The 25,162-nt window shown below is 39.2% G+C and overlaps 1 protein-coding gene across 8 annotated transcripts in view; it reads right to left on the bottom strand.

The window, feature by feature from the left end:
- The window catches only part of st3gal3b (ST3 beta-galactoside alpha-2,3-sialyltransferase 3b), a 77,230-nt gene extending 56,097 nt beyond the window's left edge, over window positions 1–21,133 (bottom strand). For 2 of the 8 annotated variants that reach the window (XM_042497152.1, XM_042497153.1), the window contains exons 1-2: window positions 20,154–20,305; window positions 13,117–13,258 (exon numbers count right to left, since the gene is read on the bottom strand). The gene's annotated coding sequence lies outside the window, so the exon portion shown is untranslated. Of the gene's footprint in view, window positions 1–233; window positions 586–10,904; window positions 11,053–13,116; window positions 13,259–20,153; window positions 20,307–20,636; window positions 20,769–20,911 lie in introns of those variants that run through there. The other 6 variants (XM_042497148.1, XM_042497151.1, XM_042497147.1 and 3 more) reach the window with 6 other exon arrangements.
- Between the last annotated feature and the right edge of the window lie 4,029 nt (window positions 21,134–25,162).

Raw genomic sequence — 25,162 nt, 5'->3', positions numbered from 1 at the left:
AGCTTAAGGTAGAAGCACAATCTGTGGCCGAAACACCGGTGGGATAAATAATTGTACGCAACAACACGAGTGTAGCAAAGTGTGACAAGAGCGAACAATGCTGAGGTAATCTAGCGAAGAATCAAGGACCACCGGTTTGCCAAAATTCACCACCACCATCATTGTCGACTAAAACGCGGCGCAGAGGCGTCTCATTGTCATTTCCAATGGATTTGGGTAATAACAGACATTACCTTTTCTTTCTTCCTCCTCCTCGGGTCAGAAACGATACCAGCTTTTAGTTTAAATAGTGGATTGGTCGATAAAACGACCGTGTTCTCCCTCCTCTCCAAGCCATCGTGATGAAATCCGTGAAAGTGCCCTGGCTCTGTGAAGCACAAGACGACCAGTCTGACTGCGCGTTTCCCCTTCTGTCTCACCAGCTCTAGTTCACATCAAGACTGGCAGGAGGGGAAAAAGCAGCACCTCCATCAACATTATCACCATCCGCGGCAGCAGCAGCAGCTCACTGACCTACAGCAACACACTTTATCGGCTACAGTCACATGAGGTATCTCTGTGAATTACGATGCCCCCTCCTGATTTCACAGAAAATGAGTGCACCTTTTCAGATGGTTCTTCACGTGGTGCCCCCTCTCTGCATGTCAGCTGTTAAACATTGCAATGTAGAGGGGATTGCATTTATAACAGACACGTCAACCCCACCCCCCCCTTCGCTGCAACAGTAGGCCCTACTTGCTCAGCAGCACTAATAGAGATGCAATAATGTATAGAGCTGTTTGAACTGGTTGCCCCACACTATAATGGTATGTGATTGCTCAGCACTATTGTTTTATGCCTGTATAGGTGAGAGGCATGCTTTTATCCCACTGTTATGGTTGAATTTGCTAAAGACCAGTTAAAAACAGGTTATTGGTGAAGTAAAAATATTAATAATAGAGGTCGGCTGATAGTGGTTTTTCAGGGCTGATACTGATACCGATTATTAGTAGTTAATGAGACCAATAACCAATATTTGGTATGGATATGTGTTTACAATAAAAATTAAAATCTTTCGGTCAATATTTAGAATTTGGAATATATCAAACTTCCAACACAAAACTTCAGCATCATATGCATCAAGTTCCCAGCAAAATTTTTTTAATAAAGTCAAGTGAAAATTTAAAGAAAAAATGAATAAATCAAAATAGCTCCCTGAGGTTTTACAAAGTAAAAGTTCCTCCCATGCTGACACTTTCTTTGCATTTTTCAATTAATTCATTTTATTTTAAAATGCCAATACAGATAATCGGCTAAATGCCAAATATCGACCCCAATAATTGACCAGACTGATAATCTGTCGACCCCTAATTAATAAATATCTAACATACCTTCGATAGCATTGACAGTCAGTATATAATCTAAAAAACACCACCATATGATGACTGTCACAATAAGGAAGGTTCTGAATGAGTACTTAATGCATTCAGCGAAAATGGGACAAAATAGCCAAAGTGGGACATTTTTCGGAAGTGAAACCAGCATGATTCTAGGTTATGAGGTGCCATAAAATCCTGAGTTATGCCATCTTTTGCCACCCTAAATATTACAAACATTTTAGGTATTTTTGTCTAAGAATGCACAGTATTGATGTTTGCCGATATCCGATATGCCAGTATTTTCCAATATTCTTTCTAATGACTTCTGGCCAATTCCAATATATGCGCATATGTTTTTCCACCTAATTGGATATGATCTTATCATGATGGAACCACTAGAGGCAGATACATAAATAAAATACAACGCTTTTCAAAATGAACATATTCGCTGGTTAAAACAAGAAAGCTTCTTTCACCAAGGTTAGATGTAAAACATGCCATATTTATTTTTATCTAAAGAACAGTGAGAGCATGGCAGAAGAGCTAAATGATCTTTTTTTAATGAATAGTTTGGTTATGTTAATGATTGAATTAATTACTGAACTAAAAAACAAACAAACAAACATGACTTCCTTTTTACATGATTATACCAGTTTAACACTATTGTTTGATGCTTGCACAGGAGAGAGATTGGCTTTATCTTACAGTCATGGTTGATTTGTTGAAGACAGGTTATTAGTGTAAAAGTATAACTAATTATCCTACAGATCTTTAATATTATTGACGGTCATTCTTTAGTCAAAATATAGAAAACACCAACATCCAGTGACTGTCTTTGGTGGCTCTGCACAACTTTAGAGTGTTTTTCCTGAAATCTTGAGCTATAATTATCCGAAAGGGGACTACAAATAGTAATTACTTACACAAGTGTGAGCCCCTTTGCTCCATGAGTCATTCTGATACCCTCCAGGATGACAGTGTTCCTATCCACAAGCCATAGGCTGTTTGTCACAACCTGTTATTTGGACTCATGTTGAGTGTATATAAATTACTTGTATCCAAGGAGGCGGTTTCTGTGGTTTCAGTCACCATGATGTCCCCGGGTGGTCAAACAGAATCATTGCTGAATACTGACTGCAGTGTCAGTAAGAGAAAAAAAGGAGGGGGGGAGGGGTGGGTCACCCATTTAGATTTTGAATTAAATTTCTATTTTAAGGGTTCGGTCCAGGCGTAGCCCTTCTGTGCGGAGTTTGCATGTTCTCCTTGTGTCTGTGTGGGTTCTCTCCGGGGTCTCCGGCTTCCTCCCGCAGTCCAAAGACATGCAGCTCAGGTTAATTGGTGACTCTAAATTGCCCTTAGGTGTGACTGTGAGTGCGTGTGGTTGTTTGTCTATATGTGTCGGCCCTGCGATGGTCTGGCGACCTGTCCAGGGTGTACCCCGCCTTCCGCCCAATGACAGCTGCGACCCTTACGAGGACAAGCGGTTACAGAAAATGACTGACTGACTGTAGTGCTATTTATTAATCTAGATTATTTTGGTGTGAGTCCCAGAGTGTTGGAGATATCAGCTTTAGAGATTTCTGCCTTCTCTACCATATAATGGAACTATGGCACTGGTAGTAAAGGGAAATAATATAGCTATTATTCTGGGGTGAACTGTCCTTGTAAAGTATGAATGAGTAAAGGTTCTCAGTGGGATTGGTTGGACTGCCACTGTAAATTAATCAAATGAATATTTTGTAGGTATGAAAGGTATAAAATCAATAGTGTATTAAGTAGAATGGTATGAATGGTCTAAGATCATGTTGGAACAGCACTACACTCCTACTGGAGCCATAGTCACTGAGGGCTCGTCATTCATACTAGATAACCACTTATCGGCCAGGCTCAGGCATGAATGCACCCGTGCACAGCGGCATATAGAAAGCAAACACTTTCATGTATAACAAGTAAGTAAAAGGAACCACTCATGTACTCACAGCCACTTTCTGGATTATTGAAGTACAATATTTGCTCTCTACATGAGTCTTGCACTTTAGATGCTGGATGATAGATGTTTTTAAACATGATCTTAACAAGAGCAGTATCAGGTTTCCTTGCATAATTGTTGTGGCAGAAAGAATTCACAATATTATTGCAAAATCTGTACAAAATTTGAAAAATTAAGATAGAACTGTCAGTCACATTAATCTGTAACTTTCTGCGTTTTTTTCTTTTTTTTGGTGAATGAGTAGCGAAAACGTAAAAAAAACCAGAGATGATTGAAGAGGTGTTGTATTATTTACATTTAAACCAATAAAAACACTAAATAAAGCTGTTTTACTTTTTTAGAAATCCGTTTTTCCAACGCTGCTCATCACAGAGGGGCTGCTAACTACAGTGGCCAACGCAAAAACGCTATTGACCCAATATAGAGCCAGTGTTTGGTTTGTCCACTCAGGACCACTTTAGAAACATGGCGGTGCAACATGACGGACTTCATGGACGAGGACCTGCTTCCTGTGCAGATATAAAGATTTTACTCCAATGTAACAAATACAACAATTCTTGTTTCAGGAAATACACTCCAGAAAATGTATTTAGCGGGACCAACTAAAACCAAAATCCACTGTCACCGCATTATGTACATATGTATTTATATATGTAACAAGACATTTTGGTAGTTGTCTGCAGTTAATAACTAACTGAGCATGTAATACGAGTGGTCAGCTCATGTTCCTGTGCGCACACGTACATCTCATGTACATTGATTCAGTTATTTAAAGCAGTCGTCACTGTTAACTGTCAATCTCGCTGTGACGCAGTAAAATGGCCACACACTGACAAATGTGAACGGACAGTATGTTCATCAAGCTTTTCAGAAATGAAGTGCTGGTTTGAATAGGTGAATAATTCATACACTGCTCTGCTAAAATGCTTCATAAACATGGATCCGGCAGACCTTGTATGTCATCCTCAATCCCAGTTGGGACCTATCATGTGGCTGCTCACAGCAGATTGTTGTTTGGCAGCAGATCCATAGTCCTGTCCTTCACACCTGCTCGGGTTACTCTGCTAATTCAGTTTTCCTCTCAGATTGTGCGTCTTATTTGTGCCCTGACATTCACAAGGCCTCGTATCCTACATAAGCAGTTGTTGGGCTGAGAGCCAAGGTAAGAGAGGGCGGGGGTTTGGAGAGGTGGTGGGGTGCAGTCTTCCATTTTTGCCCTGCAAAGAGTGTGGTAGTAGCATACCGATCTATTAATATTGAATCAAGCAGGAAACACAATCCGCTCGCCCACTGTTCTCCATCTGGGGTCAGGAGATTAGCAGGAGCCAGGAGAATAAAATACATACACAAGCACATGCTGAGATATATACACATACACACAAGCCTATTGAAGTGGCCGAGGATTTTTTTTTTTTTTAAAGCTGGCCTGAGACTCCTGGTAAGTTGGCAGCACTTCATGGCCTTTGGCCAAAGATCATTCATTTACATCACACTTACAAGAGGGACTGGCCACAGAAAACAATGCAAGGAGCTGAAATTTTCCATTCTTTATGTCTGGGAAGTTTATTTATCTTATTTGTTTGTCTACCAGTAAAGAGCTGTGTTCCTGAAGGGAAGAGCTGTGTTTGTTTTACATGTCCACAGATCGTAATGTATTTGCCTCACTGTACATCCAAATCGCAAGATGAAACCACATCCAAGCTTGATCCTTTTGGGCTTGACTTGATCATTTAAGAAGTGTGGCTTTCCTGCTTTTCCACCATCATGCCTCATTCCTCAGATGCTCTATTATTGAACTGACAAACCAGTGCAGACTTGAGCGGCAAGTCTGTCATGATAACAGAAAACATGTTCCAACGAAAATGAAATCCTTCATCCAGTGTGGGTTGTGGAATCAGTGCCTCTAGCAGTGATACCATCAGGTCCATCATTGGAATCAGTATTTCATCTTCCTCCAGTGTACCCAGACGGTTTCTGCTTTGCACAAGCTCCCAACTTAAGCCTCCAGGAGCTTAAAGGTACAATAGATCAGTGGGTGATGGAAACAAGAGAAACAATCTTTAGGAAAATGTAATGCCTTTCATGTGCATATATTAAAGCTGGGGTAGACAGTTTCATTTTGGCATCACTGGGCAAAAATCCCATGATAATCTTTCAGCATAATGTAATCCAAGTAGACTGAAAGATTTGTGCACCTCCTCTTGGCTCTGCTTTCAGGATTTAAAAAAAATCTACCCAGTGACGAGAAACTTTGGCCAATCACAGGTCACTTCTGAAAGAGGGCATTCCTATTGGCTGTTCTATAAAAGGCAGATGCACATGCTTGTCACCAGATTTAATGGTGGAGAATCCTGCCGAGAAAGTTGCTATTCCAGCATTGGTAATAGCTGCCAAAACTGAAAAGCAACTCCCCCAAAAAGGAGGATGGCCTTTTCAAAAAAAGACTCTAAGGGCCCCGTACACGTCACTGCTTTAACCGCCTGGAACATGCGATGTCTGGCACTGGGTGCTACACTGGTGGCTACAGACCACCTTGCCAGCAGCAGTTTCAGGGACTGAAGCCCAGTGAGTGGTCCCAGCAACTCAGGACCAGCCAGAGCAAACCCCAGCTTCAGGAGGCTGGACGGACTCCCAGCAAACTTTCTGTTGCTGCCGTTACACAGGTTAGACCCAGTGCTGCTGCTGGCCAGCATTTTGCTGTGACACACGTAGCATGGGCCAATTTCAAGCTGCTACAGCTTCTGACAAAAAGTCAGGCACCCAAGCTACTGCCTGCTGTCCTCCTTGGCAAGCAGTCATTGACAAAGCGGATCGAGGCGGAGGGTCTGTGGGGTGGCTGGCCAGCTAATTCTTGTCTCATTAGTGATGCAATAAACAGAGCGAGAGAGGAAGGAAAAAAAGGGACAGAGAATGTGCCGCGTGAATCTCTGCAATGAAATAAGATTAAATAAAGCAATATTTGGAAACACTGGCACAATGTATGAAGCATGTGCACATGCCCGTGGTCTGCTTATGATTGGGTGGTTAGGACAATGAGGGACAAGCTGCTGGAGGATGGTGCACGATCAAATCTTCCAGGGTTTTTTGTCTTTTCTAGGTTACTGCTCACCCCTGCTTTAATTGTAGCTTTTTTGAATCCAGTTTACTGCAGTTATTTCTGTGCAGATTACATGTAAGTAATAATACAGAGATAACAGCTGTGCAAAAGTTCAGTTGCTGGAAAGAAGCTCAACAGAGATTTTAACCCCCTTGTGATAAAATCTGCGTACTGTCACCTCTAACCCTGATGATCCACAATCGCTAAGTAATGAATCCCTCTTTAATGGAACTTAAGCTTGATTCTTGTCTTTAACCTCTGCTAAGCTACATCACAGCATCAAATTTAGCATGCAGGGACCTTCCAATGAGCCGTACCATTAACAAGTGTATTTTTATCCCAGTACAGTACGTCAAAAATAGCATACTCACTGCTGAACAGAATAACTGACAATATCTCTAAACAGACTTTTTAATGTTTGGTCTTGTCATCTGTCTGAGTGAAACTCCTACACAAGTAGAGCCAGACTTTACTGTGGCAAAATAAATAATTGATTGTTGTCGTCTGAATCATAGATGAAGTATCTGCTCCATCGCACGGCTTTTGCTCTTGCGGCCAGGCAGCAGGAAATAAACAAGTGCTAATGGGATGCTGATAGATCCCATAGATGCAGGGGCAGACTGGAGTCTGAATGAACAACACTTCCACTTCCCATTTATTCTCTATATTTACTATGCATCATCTCGTCTACACTACGAGAAAAAACCCTGTAAAGATAAATTTGCATCAGTCAGAGGGAACAAAAGTCCCCTTTAGTGTTGTAATAATTTAGGCCATGGTCTCATTTGCCTAACATTTGTTTCTAGCTCTGCTTTTTCCATCAACATAGTAACTTTTAATGTGCTCATGGTGATCAACATGGCCAGAAACTTGGATTGTTGTTATGCCACTGTAATGGAAACGACTATTAAGTCAGGGATGTAACTGCAAATTAAGCTAATTTAGACACAGAAACTGATCTCACACTGCCGCTGTGCAGTGCTTAAAGCAACAGTTTGACATTTGGGGAAACATTTGTTTTCTTGCCAAAAGTTAAAAGAGGAGATTGACATCACTCTCATGTCTGTACACTAAATATGAAACTAGAGCCAGGTTAGCCTAGCATGGCATGCACTGAAACTACCATCAAACTGAAACATAACATTATGTTTACATTTTAGGGTAGCATCAAAAAATGTTGCTTTTTTTGTTAACATATCACATAACATTAAATTTTCATTAAAAAAAAAAAACCTCTCAACATCCCCAAAACATTCTCAGAATGTTGCAGTTATAACATTACGGCTTAGTCAGCATTTTACCTTATAGGGGACATTATTTATAATCATAAATGTCCGTAAAACATTCTCTGAACATTACATTGAATTTTTTTCTTTAAAAAGTATTGCAACTTGTAATAACGTTAATCAATTAACGTTCCCTGCTAGCTGGGTGGTCTTATGTGATGTAGCGTTGTTATACAGCTCTCAGATTAACTATGTTTTGGTAAATATTGGAAGACAAAACGTGACTTTTCACCTGCTGAAAAAGTTGCACTTGTTAGGTGTTCAGAGCGCCGAAATAACTGTCCCCTGAAAGCACATACACATGCATTTGCATGAACGTGCAGTGAACTTGAGGGTCCTGGTTTCAGGTATCTCATACACAAGGCAGTAGGACACTACAGCAAGTGTGTTTTGCTTTTTCTAGACTAATGATTCGCATTCTATAAAATAGCCAAAGCTCGGGTGACCTGAGGTGACCTGGTAGAGTTTGTTCCCCATATAGTCTTTTGCAGCCGAGGTTTGACACCAACCCACAGTCCTGTGCTGCACATCATTCCCCATCTCTCTCACCCACCTTTTGTATTAATCTGCAGCTTTTCCATCATTAAAGGCAAAAACTCCCAAAAAATTATCTTAAAAAAGAAAAAAAACGGGCAGTCAGCGAGATGAGCAGTATATTCACCTTTCAAGTCAAGAGTTTCGACACTTAAAAAGGCCCGCCCTGACAGAGACCTCATTCACATTCTTTCCTCCCTCTCTGTTTATTTTCCTCATAGTTTATCTGTTCTCTCCCGTTCAAACAATTAGACCCAATCTCTCTTCCATGCATGACTTCATTAAACACAAGCAATGTGTCTATTCAAGACTACAATTAAAGTAAACACAAGAAAGCAGGGTCGGGTTATTCAATAATGAATCAACAGATTAAGACAGCTGTATTTAGCTTTCATCTAGGTTTCTGTGTTGTTTATAGATACTCTATCCTTCATGGGAAAATTTTAAAAGCCATGGTCTGACATTTTGGAGAGCGACTCGTTTTCTTTCTTAGAGCGATATGGGAAGATTAATAACACTCTTGCATACATTGAATATGAAGCTACAGTCAGAAGTCTACCAGCTCCTCTAAAGCGCACAATAAATAACACAGTTTGGTCATTTTATCAATATCAAATGTAACACTGACAGGATGTTTTTCTGTGAGTTATGAGCTGCAGCTGCTATGCTCAGGTCACTGCCTGCTGGCTCCAGCTCTATACCTGAAAGTGGTATCGATCCTCATGTCTAACTCTTGGCAAGAAACCAAATAACTGCATTTCCCATAATGTCATTTCTTTAATGATAATGCAGTAGTTAATGTATGTCAAAAGTTGAGCATTATTAATCAGATTTTAAAACGTTATCCCATTGCTACAACTCCTGCAAAAAAGCCTTGAGTTTTATTAAATAAAAGTGTATGAAAGCAAGTGTCGGACCTTGCACATTCAGCATCCAAGGAAAGCCTTCCAGTGTGACAAAATATTATATATTTGCAACGTGTGAAATACTAAATTACTGGACACATTTAACATAATGTACATGGCTTTCTTTCGGACTGTACAGCTTACGGTCACTTTCTTCCCCGTTGTGCACCTGGGAGCTTATTTTAAGCCCCACTAGGCCAAGGTCATGATTTCGTTCTTGGCTCACAATAATTCCTGTTTTTGTTTTAAGTCTCTATCTATGCTCCTGCAGATACTGTATCTTAGGAGACAGATAACATTGAAAAACATTCCCATGCAAACAGAGAAACAAACATTATGTCTCCATGAGGGAATACTTTTAAAGATGACTAGCACGCATTGTCTGGGCCTTAAAAATGTTTTTACCCTTCTCTTTTTGATCATGTCTGATAGTGTAAGACTGTCTACATGAGCAGGCAGCTGAGTGGTGCCTCTAGGGTGAGGATGTGGCTTTTGGTTGTCTTCCTTTAACCCAGATACCACCTTTTACATATGACTTTGTGTAACACTTTCTATTACTGTTGTTTAAAGGAGCAGTAGGCGAGTTTTCCATTGCACTCAAATTGCACAAATTGAAACTGGGAATATAAGATACACCTAATGGAAACATGTCAATTTTGAATAAATTTATATTTATTGAAAAAAAGTTTTTATGCTCGCATGAGATGGTAACTGCAATGCAAACATTTTTTTTTTCACTTTTGAAGGTCAAATGATGCTATGGCTATGAACTTGGCAGTAGGAACTGGCTCCCTCCTGCATGATACAGCAAGTTACTGCATCACATAACTCTTCAAAAGTTGACCCAATCATTCAGAGGTTTTGAATCCACAATTACTCCGTGAAACTGTGGACTATCTTGGAATATTATCCCAGAGAAGTTGCATAACATCACTCAATCAACATTTCGAAAGCATTGTGTAAATTTTGTGCAAATCTGTGTTATACAACCACCTTGTGTGTACACTTTTGTGACATCTAGCGGTGAGGAAAGCAAATTGCAACAAGCTGAAACTTTTCTATTGTGCCAAGCGTGAACTCCCAGTGAGGATTCCTTCAGTGTTCATTGCTCAGGAGGTTAATCACAGAGGTCCCTCTCCAAAATACATGGACAAAGTAAACCAGTAAAAACACACAAAGCATAAATGTTATGAATCTGTATTTTTCTGATGGTGTTTGTTTTGTCGCCAGCTCAGCACCTGCTAACAGGAACGTAGTAGAGGAAAAGTGGGACTGCTTATCGATTACATGTTTGTGTGTCTGTGTTTATTTATGTGTTGTCTTTTGTTGTCTTGTAGGACATGTATATACTTGCAATGCAATTTGTGTTCAGCTTTCCGCCAACAACCAAAGATTCAAACATTCAGTAGGTTTTTTTTATCTGAAACAGAATTACACACAAAGTTCTAACCCTTTCTAAAAGAAATGGACTCTGATTTAAAGCGGTGTTTCTGTGAAAGAGGACCTACTCCCTATGTAGATATAAAGGGTCATCTAAAAACGCTCATTCTCATTTTCAGGTCATTATACACTAAAGAGAACATACTTATGAAATTGTATTTTATTTCCGCTAATATACCCCCCTAAATCCTATACACTGGACCTTAAATATTTTACAAAAATTCTTCTAAATCATGAAATAAGTCTCTGTGGTTTATGACCTTAAATTTCCCCAAAGGCAGAAGTACACATTACCTTCTCAGCTGTGGCTGTCAAATCCTTAATCCACAGTATTAGTATCAAACAGAGTGCAGGTACCGCTGAATGACAGAAATGATCAAAATCTCACATAATCTGTATTTCCAAAAGAGAGACGAAAGCCGAAGACAGGATTTTACGGGGTCTCTGTCCTTTTAGTGCTCTCTGCAAACATTAGTTAACCAATAACAGGAAGGATTTGAATAACAGAAAATGGAGCCACAGGTGATGCCAATTAAACACAAACAGTACAGACTGTCTGCTGAGATTTGTTAACCAATGACAAGAAAATCTGTTTGGCCTGTAACACTTTAAAAGTACAGTTAAAAAATCACTGCCTTCTGGTTACGTAGTATTATTTCACAGCACATCTGGGAAATCAGATGTAGAGAGAGACAGAAAGAAAGACAGGAGAGAGAGAAAAGAGGCAAAAGTAGAAATTTGATATGACGTGTCTTCACATGAAATATTTCCAACATGGAGACGTAATGTTTGTTTCTCAGTTTGCCTGGGAACTTTTGAAAATTTGTTATGACTTAATATCTAGACTAGACAATGTTGTTTACTACAGTGCATTGTTGTTGTGTTTATTTATTTTTATTATTTTTGAATTGTAAAATTGATTTAAAATTTTCAGCAGGAGTATTTTTATTTTTTTTTATTTTTTTCACAGAACTGAAGCTTCTCCTGTGTGCCAAGCATGCAGAAGAACTACTGTGGCCCATGGAAAAACACAAAGGTCCATATCTGGGGCCGATATTTGGTTTGTCTGTTCTGGGCTACTGTAGAAACAACATGGCAGACTCCATGGACGAGGGCCTGCTCTCTATGTGGATACAGACAGCTCACTCCGAGGTAAAGATATCACAACAATTATAAACTATGAAAACATAGTTAGAAATATTATGTCCCATTTCTGCTATTAAATGCCTCTAATTTGTACACACTAAAGCTTTAAGTAACACTTTCAGTGCAGGACATTTACTCGTAGTTTTATAGTGTGGAATTGGCACACGGCACAAATTGTTCTCATGTAGCTTTCGGGAAGCATTACCTCTGCTAACAGGTTACTCATGATCAAATGGGATTCATCATTCAGCACAATTGGGTAAGAGTTGAATTAGATGGTTCAGAACCTTTGACTTTACTTGTTTTTTTCTCTTAACATACAAATGAGTCAATGAGGATAACGTAAGACTGCGGTTGCACGAGGCAGATTGTCTTATAAAACTAAGCATCAGGCATAAGAATAGCGTGCTTGTTGCAGCAAAGTAGCACAATGCTCATCAGCGTGACATTTGCAAAATGGTATTTAATATCCCTTCAAGCTATAACGCCACAACACACAAAGAACAGCAGCAAGGATAAGGTCATAGATCTGGATCATGCAGACCACATGCTGACCAACGTGGGTTTCTACATCAGTTTGTAATGGCTGCATTAAAAAAATCTTTTCATCAAACAACAGTGATCTTTACAAAGTGGAAAATATGGCAATTTATTTGTGTAGAAATAGTGTCACACAACGTGTCTCCAGTCTGCCAGAACTGTTGGGACAGATTGCGTGTTTGCAGACACAAGATTGCTCAGAAGATTACGGGCTCGATCCATCATGTGATAATAAAGGGCCAAAGTAGAGCCTGGGGGAAACCTATAGGCTGCCGTCTGCTGCTTAATGAGGTGGCAACAACAGGAAGTCCCAGTGGTAAGAAACAGAAACAGTGCTGTATTATCTCAAAAGCAGCACAGTACATGTAGTTTGAATAGGAAATGAGGAGTATAAACATTTCCATCAGACAGGATGCATATTATCATTCCTTCATTAGCTTTGATATCAGCATCACATGCAGGGAGAATTGTAGGAAAAATAAAAAATGATGGGTAACAGTAAGGCCAGAAATAAAGACGAATGAGAAAACACAGAAGAAAATACCTGCAATATCTAGTACATTTTAAAAATATTTTATAGGAAACAACATGTGATGCAACAAACAGCAGTCAAACTGAGCTTCTAAGTCAGTGTGGGAAACAGCACAAAACTTGTCGTCACCCGTACTTCTCTCTATGTGTCAATGCACTTATCAACTCACACTTTCACACCTTTACACATCTAGACTCTCTGTCTCTGACACTCATGCAAAACACACGTTCTTTCACATCCTTGTGTGTGTGTGTGTGTGTGTGTGTGTGTGTGTGTGTGCGCACATACTTGATGTTTGAGTCTCAGTAGGACTGCAGGAGGTCAGCAAAGCAGCTGCAAAAATGCCGGCGAGCTTGTTTATGTGTGTGGGGGGTCGGGGCTTGTAAGCAGGAAAGGCAGCAGGCAGGTTGTCACAAGTACGGTGCTTACACTGCAGATAGAAGACCAGTGATTAGCCTGAAGCCGGGTTATGGTCTCTGCCAGCAGCCGTTCAACATCGCACATCATTTCATACGTACTACCAGATTTCTCATTTCTATAACGTATTTCGTATTTTATAATCTGAATCACTTAGGGACTATACTTTTTTAAATGAGAATAGTGGGGTGGCTGAGGCGTGACACCTTTTTTTTTGTTTGTTTTGTTTTGTTTTTGGTTTTGTTTTTTTTTTCATCATGACCCTCCCTGGAGGTACAATATTTTTTCTTGGGCCTCCCTGAGTGACTAGAGGACATGACAACCCCTTATCATAAATAGACATATTTCACAGTTTCTGGCCATAATGAATGGTGTTATTTTGATTCTTAAATAAAACATGCTTTTAAACCCACTTACAGATTTTGGGGTTCTGAGGGTATTTGAAATAAAAACAAAATAAAACCATTTAAAGCAGGTCTGTTAGCATTAACGCATTAATCGTGAGGAATTAAAGTCCATACATAACATGTTTTGTTTGTTTTTGATCGTGTTAATTGCTAGCTTCTCAGGAAGGGGGCTGAAAAAAGCTCCAAACTTAGGCTAAATTTTGGCAATGGAAAAAGCCTGACAAACAGCAGAGTCCCTTGACCTCTGACCTCAAGATATCTGAATGAAAACAGGTTCTGTGGGTACCAATCAGTCTCCTGTTTAGACATGTCCACTTTTTGCTAGTCCCATGCAATTTTTTGCCATCATTTGATTCCTTATCAGGACAATTGGGTAAGAATACTTCACCTTGTCAATATGGACTTCAAAACTGTTTTAAAATGCAAAATAATGGAACTGAAAACATGATTAATCTTGATTTTAAAAATTAATCATTTTGCAGCCCTAATTTAAAGATGGTATGTCTCTCCCTTGAGCCAAGTCCCTCCCCGGTGTTTTCAAAAAATGGTTTGGCATGCCTCCCATATTTTGCACCACCCCCTCCCCTCTTAAAAATAACAGTCCCTTAAAGCCACATAGAGACCTTACTGGTTTAGTTTGTTTTTATGGAAATTTAAAAATCAAGGGAGTGAGGCAGCATGCCCTCTCAAATTACAAGATAAATTAGGGATAAATTAAGGGACTTAGGTTTTTAATTCCATCTGCTTTGTGGATTTTTTGTCAAAGCAGGCTTAATGCAATTTAAGCCACACAAAAAGCAACCATTATCAGTCTGGGAAGGAATGAAGGCAATGAGTCATATGTTTACTCACTGAGGTTGACAGTAATCCTTTTTTGCTCTGACCTGCAGTTCACCTGTGTGCAGAGTGTAGGGCTATGTAACCATGACAGTGGTCTCTTCGCCTCGAGTCAAGCTCTGCTCTCAACAGCCTTAAATAGTTAGGTGTGAAACACTGTGTGCCCCTGTTAATGGACAAGTGACTTATGTCTGACCTTCCAACTCATGAGGGTCTTTTTGGTAGTAAAGTCCATTTTCTGTGACATGGTAATGATTAATGTGACTGAAAGTAGCTTGCACAAGCAAAGACAACACACCTAAATCCTAATAAATGAAATAATATCAGAATCAGAGATATTTTAGATCTCCTGGAGGAAATAAGAACGCGCTACAGTAGCTCATATAAGCACAGAGCATGGACTGTTAGAAGCTGAATGATGCTGAGGATCAAGACCTTTGACAGTTTACCACAACTCCATTAACTGTTTGAAACCTGGCGTGACATGCTTTGTTCAAATGCCTTTCCCAAGCATTTAAACCTTTAAAATTCAAGCAAAGTGCTTTCGTTTCTTTTAAAAACAGGGCTAAAAAGGCGAAGAGCAACTTGGCAAGAGATGTCCCACAAATTGTAATAAATTAGGAAAAGCTGACAGGAAGTCTGACAGAGCTGACAGAGTTAAGAGAGAGATATAGAGAGAGAATCATTAGATTTTTTAAAACTACAGAAAATACAGAAATATATATTTACTTTTTTGTATATACATCTATAGCACATTTTTCAGGTCATTTCCTTGTTGTTTTTTAACCATTTGTCTTTTCTTTTGTTGCTAGTTTTCTGATATTTCTTTCAATTTTGGTTAATTTCTTGTTAACTGTCTCATTTTCTTCTATTTTCGTCTACTGAACTACACCTGCCAACTGTACTTTTGCACGAATGGTGAACTGCAACCACAGCTAGCTGAGTCATTCTAGCTAACAGTAGATGCACACTCCCCTCTGTGCAGTGATATATATGATAAAGAAAATAGTTCCTATATGAAACTGCTCACAACAAGGTCTGTACATTATCCTGAGTAACTGGGTCATGATTTCTGCAAAGAGGCATTGCTGTTGAGTTTTTCAGATGCAGTTTTTTGGACCTTTGAGCACCACAAGCCGAGTGCCATCCAGTTCTTTTATATTGGAGCGAAGGCAAACATCTCTACGCCCGATATCTCCAATAATCAACAACTTACACCAAAACAATCTACACTGATAAACAGGACTACAGGTAAGGAGGAAAAACATGCATTTTATGCTTTTGGGCTGAACTGCTTCTTTAATGTATATTACCAGCTAAACTGTATCTTCCCTTTAAACTAGTTTCACTGAGGAAGGATAACGTTTCCTGTTTTTCTAGCAAAACAACCCCTGACAATGCTGTGCCATCAGCACAAAACACTCTCTGTACTTATGTGGTAAAAGGCGTCTGTGTGATTTGGGAAGACTGGTTCAGTTTCAATACAGTATCTCCACCCAGCAGCTGCAACTATAGTACGAGCTTATGGGGCAGCATCACAGATATTAAAAAGTATTTACTCCTTCAAATGTGGTCTGTCGGACACCAGCGGAAGAAATTTAGGGAGTTATTTGTTGTAAAGAAAGAGAGCTTAATCTCGTCACAGCACAACATAACATGTTCATTACAGCAACACCCACATAACAGCTATATTTATGTGACAGCACCTTCCTGTCAAATACGTCAGATAAATATCAGTTAAAAAAAATATATTAAACCACAGTCTTCAGGCGGGAGGCTGAATAAGGCCAAGTCAAAAATAAAATACATATATCAGTGTTACACAATAAGTTACTTCATGAAAAATATATAAAGAGAAACAGAAAGTTTTTAACCTTCATAAAACCTTTAACCTTCGTTGAGTTAAAAAATCAAATTAAATTAAAGTCATTAAAACTGGATGTATTTTACACCTTTATTTATCTTTCAGATTTTTTTTTCTCCTTGGTTTTCCCGCACATTTAATAATTTATCCCCTGTTCCCCACACGTTTCCAATTTTCAGTTTTTTTGTGTCAGAGTATGTGTTTAGTATGCTTAACACAGCCCTTTAAGATAGCTACCTAGTTAAATATGGTTAGATCATAGTAAAACGAAACAAATCATACAGTGTACAGAAGTTATGATAACTGCCTAATACAACCCTGATTTAAAAAAAAATAACTGTGACGCTGTATACAACAGATATAAAAAACAGAATACAATGATTTGAAAATCTTTTCTGATTTATATTCAATTGAATACAGCACAGAGACAAGATATTTCACTTTCAAAGTTAAATGTTATTCCAAAACTATTTGGAATTGGGGTTGTATATTAAGACTTGGAAATGTCCAAACCCAGTCACCAGAATAAATGTTGGCATTGTGTTTTTCTGCAAAGAAAAAAAATGGATATTTTACATGTGTACATTTTAAATCTTTTTTTCCCTGCTTCATATGTAGTGGATATTTTGAAACTTAGAGGCAAAGAAATGTTATGTTGTGACAAAGCTGTGGTTAACATTAGGAGAAGGCACAAAACCACTTGACTGGGAAAAGATAATGTCACCACTGTGTCCATAAAAACACCTGCTGTTATTGTTTGTTGGCCTTGAACAGCGGCTTGGCAGCTGTTCCGACTAGGTGTCACGCCATACACCATCTGATCCCCCTACAGGTGAGAAACTCAGCTCATAACATGTAATCTGAACTACATCGCTTTAGACATGGTAATATGATATGTTTGAGATATACAAATGATGCATCTGTGGTTAGCTAAAATGTACCACGCCAACATGTTATTCTGCCAGCGACAGGGCAGATGTCCTTAAATGACAGTTACATTAGTATGCCTCTAAAGCCATGTTGTTTAGGGATTGTACTTTATTTATCAGAGGAGTGGGGTGGCTGGGGTGTGAATTTTGTCTTTATTATATTATTACCCTCACCAAAGGCACAAATCTTTTTTCCTTGAGCCTCCCTGAGTGCTGGGGAAGAGGCATAACCCTCCCTCATCCATAAATAACCATATTTTTAAATAGTCACACCAAATGTAGGCAGTGTTGGAGCCAAAACAGTGAGCAAACAGCAGGGCAGAGATAGTTATCACCAAAACAAAGTGCTTATTTCTTGTTGAAGGGCTGCGGAAATGTGAAAATCTGATGATGAAAAATAGAGTAATTTGGGCACTTTTTAAAGAACATATGCCTTTCAAACCTGACAGAGGGTTTTGGAGTTCTGAGGGTATTTAAAATACATCCAACATACTACTATTTATCAAATACAGTGTTACTTCATGCTGTAAAGTGTGAAAAAAATCTGAGTTCTTGGTTTTTTGCTTTTCAAACTGGTACTGGACTGGTGACTCCTCAAGCTTTTGCTGAGTGCAAATAAAGATACCTCTGTTTTCACTTCTGCTGTTTTGAGGAAACAAGCTCAGTACACTATTGGTTAACGCTTGCGTCTGGAAATCAGACATCAATAGCACAAAGTAACCTGAGCCCTGTCACTTGACTACCATGTGACCGGTCTGAGGCAGTTGCAGACAATAATACCCCACTAACAGAGGGACTTGAGGGAGCCACAGCTGCTGGGTCACAGAGAGGGGTGAGAGATGGTGTGAGAGTTTAGATATGGAGGCATGCTGAGAGATAGAGCGCTGGCGTGAAAACAATATGCGAGTCATGTGCTTGTATGCTGTTAATGCCTGTATTCATTGATTCAGCCACTTTGGGGGCAGCAGAAACAAGTTGTAAACTTGACACTGACACATTATTACTTTTTGAGTTGATATGGTGAACATGTTAGAGGGACGGTTCAATCCTAAATCAAAAATACAGATTTTCTCTCTCACCTGTAGCGCTATTTATCGATCTAGATTGTTTTGGTGTGAGTTGCAGAGTGTTGGAGCTATCAGCCTTGGAGACATCTGCGCTGTCTTGAATATGATGTAACTAAATGGCATTCGGCTTGTGGTGCTCAAAGCCCCAAAATACAATACAATACAATACAATAAAAACTCAACTGCAATGTCTCTTTCCAGAAATCATGACCCAGTTACTCAAGATAATGCACAGACCTTGTTGTGATCAAGCAGCAACCTCAGAAGCTAAAAACCAAAGCAAAAGCAAAAGTGCCAAAAACTGTAGGCTCATGTGGCCACTTGAGGCCGGCTTCAAAAACTAGTAAATCCCTATAGCCCTTGATGTTAAAATGCCAAATTTTTTCAGCATAAAAAATAAGTTTAAAACCTGGTGCAAAAACCGTTTTGGTCTCTATTGCTCATGACATCTGTACGGGGGTTGAATTTTTATATTATTTACCCGTTTACATTTCTTAAGGCTTAAAGATCTGCATAATTAATAATATGGTTGCTTTGAGTTTCGGGCTGTCTGCGAGGTCAGCTCCTCCACAGCTCCACCCCCTCATCCATACTTCGTAATCTCTGTTGCCAGAACAAAAAAACCCAAAGATGACAAATGCAAAATGCTGAACTCGAGGCTTCTAAATGAGAGTCCGCGAACCAATCGGTGACATCACATTAGCTACATTTATCTTTTTTTATACTTGTTGTGAGCAGTTTCATTTGGGAACTATTTTCTTTCTACCAAACTACACCTGCCAACAGCATTACCGTGCAGAGGGAAGCTTGCATCTACTGCCTGCTCCATAGCGCCAGTGAGCTAGCTAACGTTAGAGGATGCCACTAATGTTTACGTCTCACGCTGTCACAGGCGAGAGCCTCTCGTCCATGAACAAATGCACACGTCATACGTCAATCTAATACAGTTGGCAGGTGTTGTTCAGTAGAAAGAAAGTAGTTTCTACATGAAACTGCTCACAGCAATGTCTGTGGGTTATCTTTACTAACCGGGTCATGATTGAGACATTGCTGTTGAGTTTTCAGACAGTTTTTTGGCACTTTGAGCACCTCAAGCTGAGTGCCGTCTAGTTCCATTATATTGAAGAGAAGGCAGACACCTCTATGGCCGATATCTTTAACGCTCAACAACTCACACCAAAACTATCTAGACTGAGAATCAACGCTACAGGTAAAAGAAAAAACGTATATTTTAGATTTTTGGGGTGAAAAATCCTTTTAATTAAAAATGGACCCTTTAACACATCGAGCAGTTACAAAATATTCATTTAAAAATTGTGTTTCTGCATGGCTGCCTGAGGAATGTCAGTCCAATATCAAATCTATATTTCCGCTCTATTTTGGTCTAGTTGCTTATTTTGCTCCGCTCTGATAAACCTGCGTGCTGTTTATCAGAGCGGAGCAAGTAAAGCAAAACAGGGAAGTTGCGGCTTGTCAGAACTGTGAGCGTAAAGATGCAAAAAGGCTTTACAGGGATGAGGAGAACTACAGACATAATAAATTTCTGAATATCTAGATGTCCATCACTCGATCTATTGTTACAAAGGCAGAAAATCAACGGTGCAAATGGCCCGAGGCAAATGAGGAGTAATCAGAGAGTAAAAGAAGAGGTAAATATGGGAGGTGAATAGAGAACATAATAATGTGGTACATTAACATTTTAGTAAATAGTAACATATTAGACGACGACAATGACAGTCTTAACACAAACCTGCATTTCTCTGAGCTGAAACATAGTTCAACAAAAGTTTTTTTGGATACTTACATTTGAGATGCCTCCTATTTTCTGGTTGGAGCAGTTTGGTTTTATTTACACAATGGCTGACTGCACTGTTATCTGAGCCCAGCTTCCGTATTAGTCAGGTTCAACAGCTTATGCCAGGAAAAGTGGCACAACTCCTTGATGAATTCACATGACACTGGTCTGTTTAGTCAGGATACACCCTTTCTATTACCCAACATAAACATCGCTTTGTTCTTTGTGATGATCCGCTGAAGCGCATGCATCATTCTTGTTGAGTAGAACTAAACCACACAGTAGCTCTTTCATTTAATTTTAGCTCCACGGACTCATTAAAAAAAAAAAGCCGCTGGTGATAGAAAATAACAGCAAAGCGAAGCAGCTATAATTACATATTTCAGCATTTAGTGTTGAGTCATGGATTTTGGTTTTGTATCTCAAATGAGAAATCCAGTACTCTGTGAAAAAGCATGAAAACAGAACACTGAAAGCTCACAAATGACTTACATGTCAATGGGGAACTGAAGATATTTTGCGAAGTCAATCCTTGTTTAAGATGGAAAGCTCTGCGATAAACTGAAAAAAAGAGAAGAGAGTGATTAGTTTCTCTGCAATATTTTTTTGACAGCAGCGCAGAATGTCTTGTCAAATCTCCACCCTCAGACCACGTGTGCTTTCACACAAAGCAGCAAATATTCAGATCTAAAGATAATTAACAAGAACTGACACAACCTGTATTTAAGAATGAATTTAAAAAAACTGTGTAATTTAATCGTACAAACCTGAATGGAAAAGAGGATCGGGTTCGAATGTAATTTGCAATGCGAGAAGCTGTTATACAACCTCTAAAGAGGTGTGCTCAGCTGTGCCATTGCCAGTCATTGAATTTCACGCCAGTACATTCCCTAAAAGATGTGGAAAGTTTGTTCCATATCTAAAGGTCTTTACAAAAAATTCTACATTTACATTCTTCACATTACTTTTTATAGCATTTCCAGCTTTGTACATTGACTTCCCTACACCTGGACGAGGCTCAGAGGGGTGGAAGAGAAACAAAGCAGCTCGAGCTGGCACCGTCACCATCAGTCAGCAGATGTTATGGTCTTGTGCAGACGCGTAGGATGGGAGGGAAAGGGCACAGAGCCAGCAGTGACGCTCCGAAAGGCGTCTGGCTGCAGGTGGTTTAATGGCATTCTTTGTGCATGTGTGTGCATGAATGTGATCCATCCAGCACCACAACAACATAGGTTTGTTCTTTCCTGCCACCTGTCTGTCTTCTTTTCTCAAAGCCTGCTCGGTTCATTGAATGATCATTACGTACATTGACTAAATCCAGTTGAACCAGATTAAAACCTATTTACTACGGAAGATCGTTTCTGCAAAAACAAAAAAAAAAAAGGTGAAAAGTTAGACGTTAGACTTAGTAAGTCAAAAAATTTCCTTAATAATTTTATAAGTACTACTACTGCTACTTAACTTGAAATTCAAAGCATAACTTCTGTATTTTTCAGCTGATGCTGGAACTGGCTGTAGCCGGCTTTAGCTGGTTGAACATGGTCTTAGATGGTAATGACGCAGTTCTTGCTGGTCTTTGACCGTTTGGCATGCTGGTGTAGCAGCCTATCAAGCCGTGCACATTTATCTTTACTTATGACACGTGACAGAAGACTGATTTATGCCTTTCGCTCTTCATACCTCCCCCTCATAACACTTATTTCTCCATACTCAAGGACATGGATTTGGTTTCGATTTTATAGGAAGTTCAACTGATAAACCAGCTAGAATGACCATCACAAACTGGTAGGACCAGCTAAACCATCAAAAATGATGCAAAAACATACCCTAAGCTGGTCAAAAAAGCTGGCCAACCAGTTTAACCATCTTAAACTGTTTCTTTCAGCACCCTCACAATGTCAGTGCTAACATGCTGATGTTTAGTAGTTCTAATGTTCACCGTCTTAGTATTACGTGTTAACATGCTCACTGGATGAAATGTCACTAGATGAAAAGTTGTTTACTTGTTTACCCTCACAATTAATCCCAGAATAGATGCAAATGTAATAAATTTTATGACAATCCATCCAATAGCTGCTAAAATAGTTCAGTTTTGACCACAAATCTGAACCTCGAGGAATGTAGAGGAAAAGTCAGGAGGTCACCAAAGTCGGTGGTATTTATCAGGAAAATACATGTGTGCACATTTAAAGGCAATCCAACAACACGGCCCAACCCACCAATAGACCAACCAACATTGCTATCCCTAGAGCCATGTGGCTAATGTAGGTCAAAATTAAGTCAAGTTGCTATTTTGTGTTTTTTTTTACACACTGTAATTATTTTGTTCTTTATCAGGAATAACTTTTTATCTATTTATTTTATTATCCTGGCTATAATGAACTTCCATAGCATACACAAGTGTTCCGTACACTCTTAGTTTTTTTCACACCAAAGGTCAGAAAACAAACACTGCCAGGGAATATCTCGAAAGATATGCACATTTTGTTTTTATACAAATTAGGATAACTAAACTACACTAAACTAACTAAACCATGACAAAATCTAAGACAACCAAGAATAGCAAAACCAGAAAATGCCTGCCAACGAAGGCATGAAACCAAAGCAGGAAATAACTGCTCTGAAGCATCAATCTTTCTCATTATTTGTAGTTTTGAGGAAGTTCGTGACAGTAAAGATGGCAGGATGTCTATACTTGTTTCTCAATTGCAGCCCACTAGTGAAAGACCACATGCCACCTGTCTACACATTTTTATCAAACCTTTAGCAGAATTTTAAGGTTACACTAATGGAGTTTACATCAAGAGAACTGAAAAGACACTCTTGGGGTATTTCCTTAAATTGAAGCTCAGTCAGTGCTAAAATTCCCCAGAGGTAATTCAATGAAATTTCCCGAAATTCAAGACGGTAACTTGATTCCATAAATACAATTTTCAGAGAACTGTCCACTTCCTCTGGGCACACAAAGCATAAATGAACCAAACTCACAAGCCTATGTCCATAAATAGTCAGCTGCTGGTGTATATGTAAGGCAAGAGACAACAGGCACGACCACAGACCTTTGGCCTTTGACCAGATAAAAGCCCCTTTTCCATTTTGCAATACTTGTTTTACTTTTTTTTTTTTTTTTTTTAAATTTGGCCCATGGGATCAATTCTCAGTTAAAACAACCCTTGCCTGCTCCCAACAACTGCACATTTTAAGGCAAATGTTTAGCATCATGGATGTATTAACTGTGCTGCTGACGAAGGACGGCAGAGGAGAAAGACGAGGTCATTGAGCAGTTTAACACAAAACTACATGGTATTTAATATGAAGACTAAATTACAATACTTTACGTAAATGTACTTGTATATTCCATCACTTCCATCAACTGTTTTATTGGTTTATTGTGTGTTTTATTCTACCTGTATTTAAATATATACAATTGGGGTTTTCAAGTTAGGCATAGTCTGTTAACAATGTTAATAAACATTTATGACTTAATTTGACTGAAGCATTGCAAACATTTGAACTGGTGAAGACTTAAATAACTTTATACTAACTTTTAAAATCCAAACTAATTACAAACTTTTCAGATCCAATTTAACATCTCTTTTTAACATGTATCACTTGCAAAGTGTGCAATTTAGAATATTATATAGAACCTCTATTAACTTTTAAAACTTTATATATGTCTTTGAACCAGTTTATTAATTCACAGGAAATAAAACACAAAGAAGACCAACTTTTGCTGGTGAGAGGACGTGTTTTCTTGTTATGTGCTATCTCTCTACAGAGGTCTTACTGCGTATGTGTGTCTGCAGCTAGGCCATCTTGTGCTTTAGTTGAATGCAATTTTGAAACTGGTTTCATTGGCCACCTTCCAGGTTCCTGCACTGTAAACATTAAAAACCTGTTTGAATGAAGGAGCAACTTCCCAAGTACTAGTGTACACAAATATTGGAGATTACAAGCCAGCGCATGTCAGATAACTACCAAGTTACTGTCTCAAATCACACATTTCTGTATGACTCAAACACAGCTTTAACATATCTGACACGTCTGATAACCTGGGGCTGATCGAGGTTGTATGCAGTGTTGCAGAGAGCCAGGAGCCATCCATCTAATCGAATTCCAGCAGCGGTTTTTCACCTCACAAGACTCGTCCTGCTTTGGCACAGCTGCAGGCCCTTTGGCCGAGACATCCAACACCACTTGTTCAAAAACATGAGAGAGGAGAAAAATGCAGGTGACAGCAAGCTCCAAAACTGTGCTGCCTCTGATAGAGACTGCCTGAAATAAAGCTGGGGCAGGAAGTTCAATTTTGGCATCACTGGGCCAAAAATACATAATTAACTCTGAGCATAATGGAATCTGTCTGGTAGAAAACTAGACCTCTGCACCTCTTTTTGACTCTGGTTCTGTCTTTAGGAAATCTACCCAGAGACGAGAGACTCTGGCCAATCACAGGTCACTTTTAGAGAGAGGGTGTTCCTATTGGCTGCTCTACAAATGAAGACTTGTGTGCTCCTCCCTTCAGATGGTGAAAGCCTGATTATACAACAAGTACTTCCAGCAAAGCAATCTAATTGGTCAACAAGACATTTCGAATGTGCTCAAATCAACATGACAGCACACTCTGCACACTGTTTTTGGTCATGTCGAAAACTGCAAATGTATTGGTCTAATGTACTATCTGAAATGGAGAAGATATTTGGTCTAAAACTGGAGATGGACCCTGTGTCTCTCATACTGGGCCTCCCAAATCGTCGTTTAACATCAAAACAGACCAATTCCATAAAGTTTGGGAACCCTATCTGAAGTATGTAGAGCCTGGTGTCTCTTATGATAATGTTGCAGGGATTTTCTTGAATGCTCATACTGTATTTATTTTTTTATCTTTTTTTGTTTTTACTGTAACCCTAATTATATAGATCTGAGCTGCTGGGTTTGGTTGTTGTTGCTGTTATTGTGCTTTTATTATTTTTTATTTGTTCTGTTTCCCCTGGACCATATTATGTATCCACTCTTCTCTT

The sequence above is a fragment of the Plectropomus leopardus genome, chromosome 12 (genome assembly GCF_008729295.1).
Source record: "Plectropomus leopardus isolate mb chromosome 12, YSFRI_Pleo_2.0, whole genome shotgun sequence".
In the NCBI taxonomy this organism is placed as follows: Eukaryota; Metazoa; Chordata; class Actinopteri; order Perciformes; family Serranidae; genus Plectropomus; species Plectropomus leopardus.
Note: the sequence above shows the minus strand (reverse complement) of the source record. Positions and strands in the feature narration are given on the sequence as shown.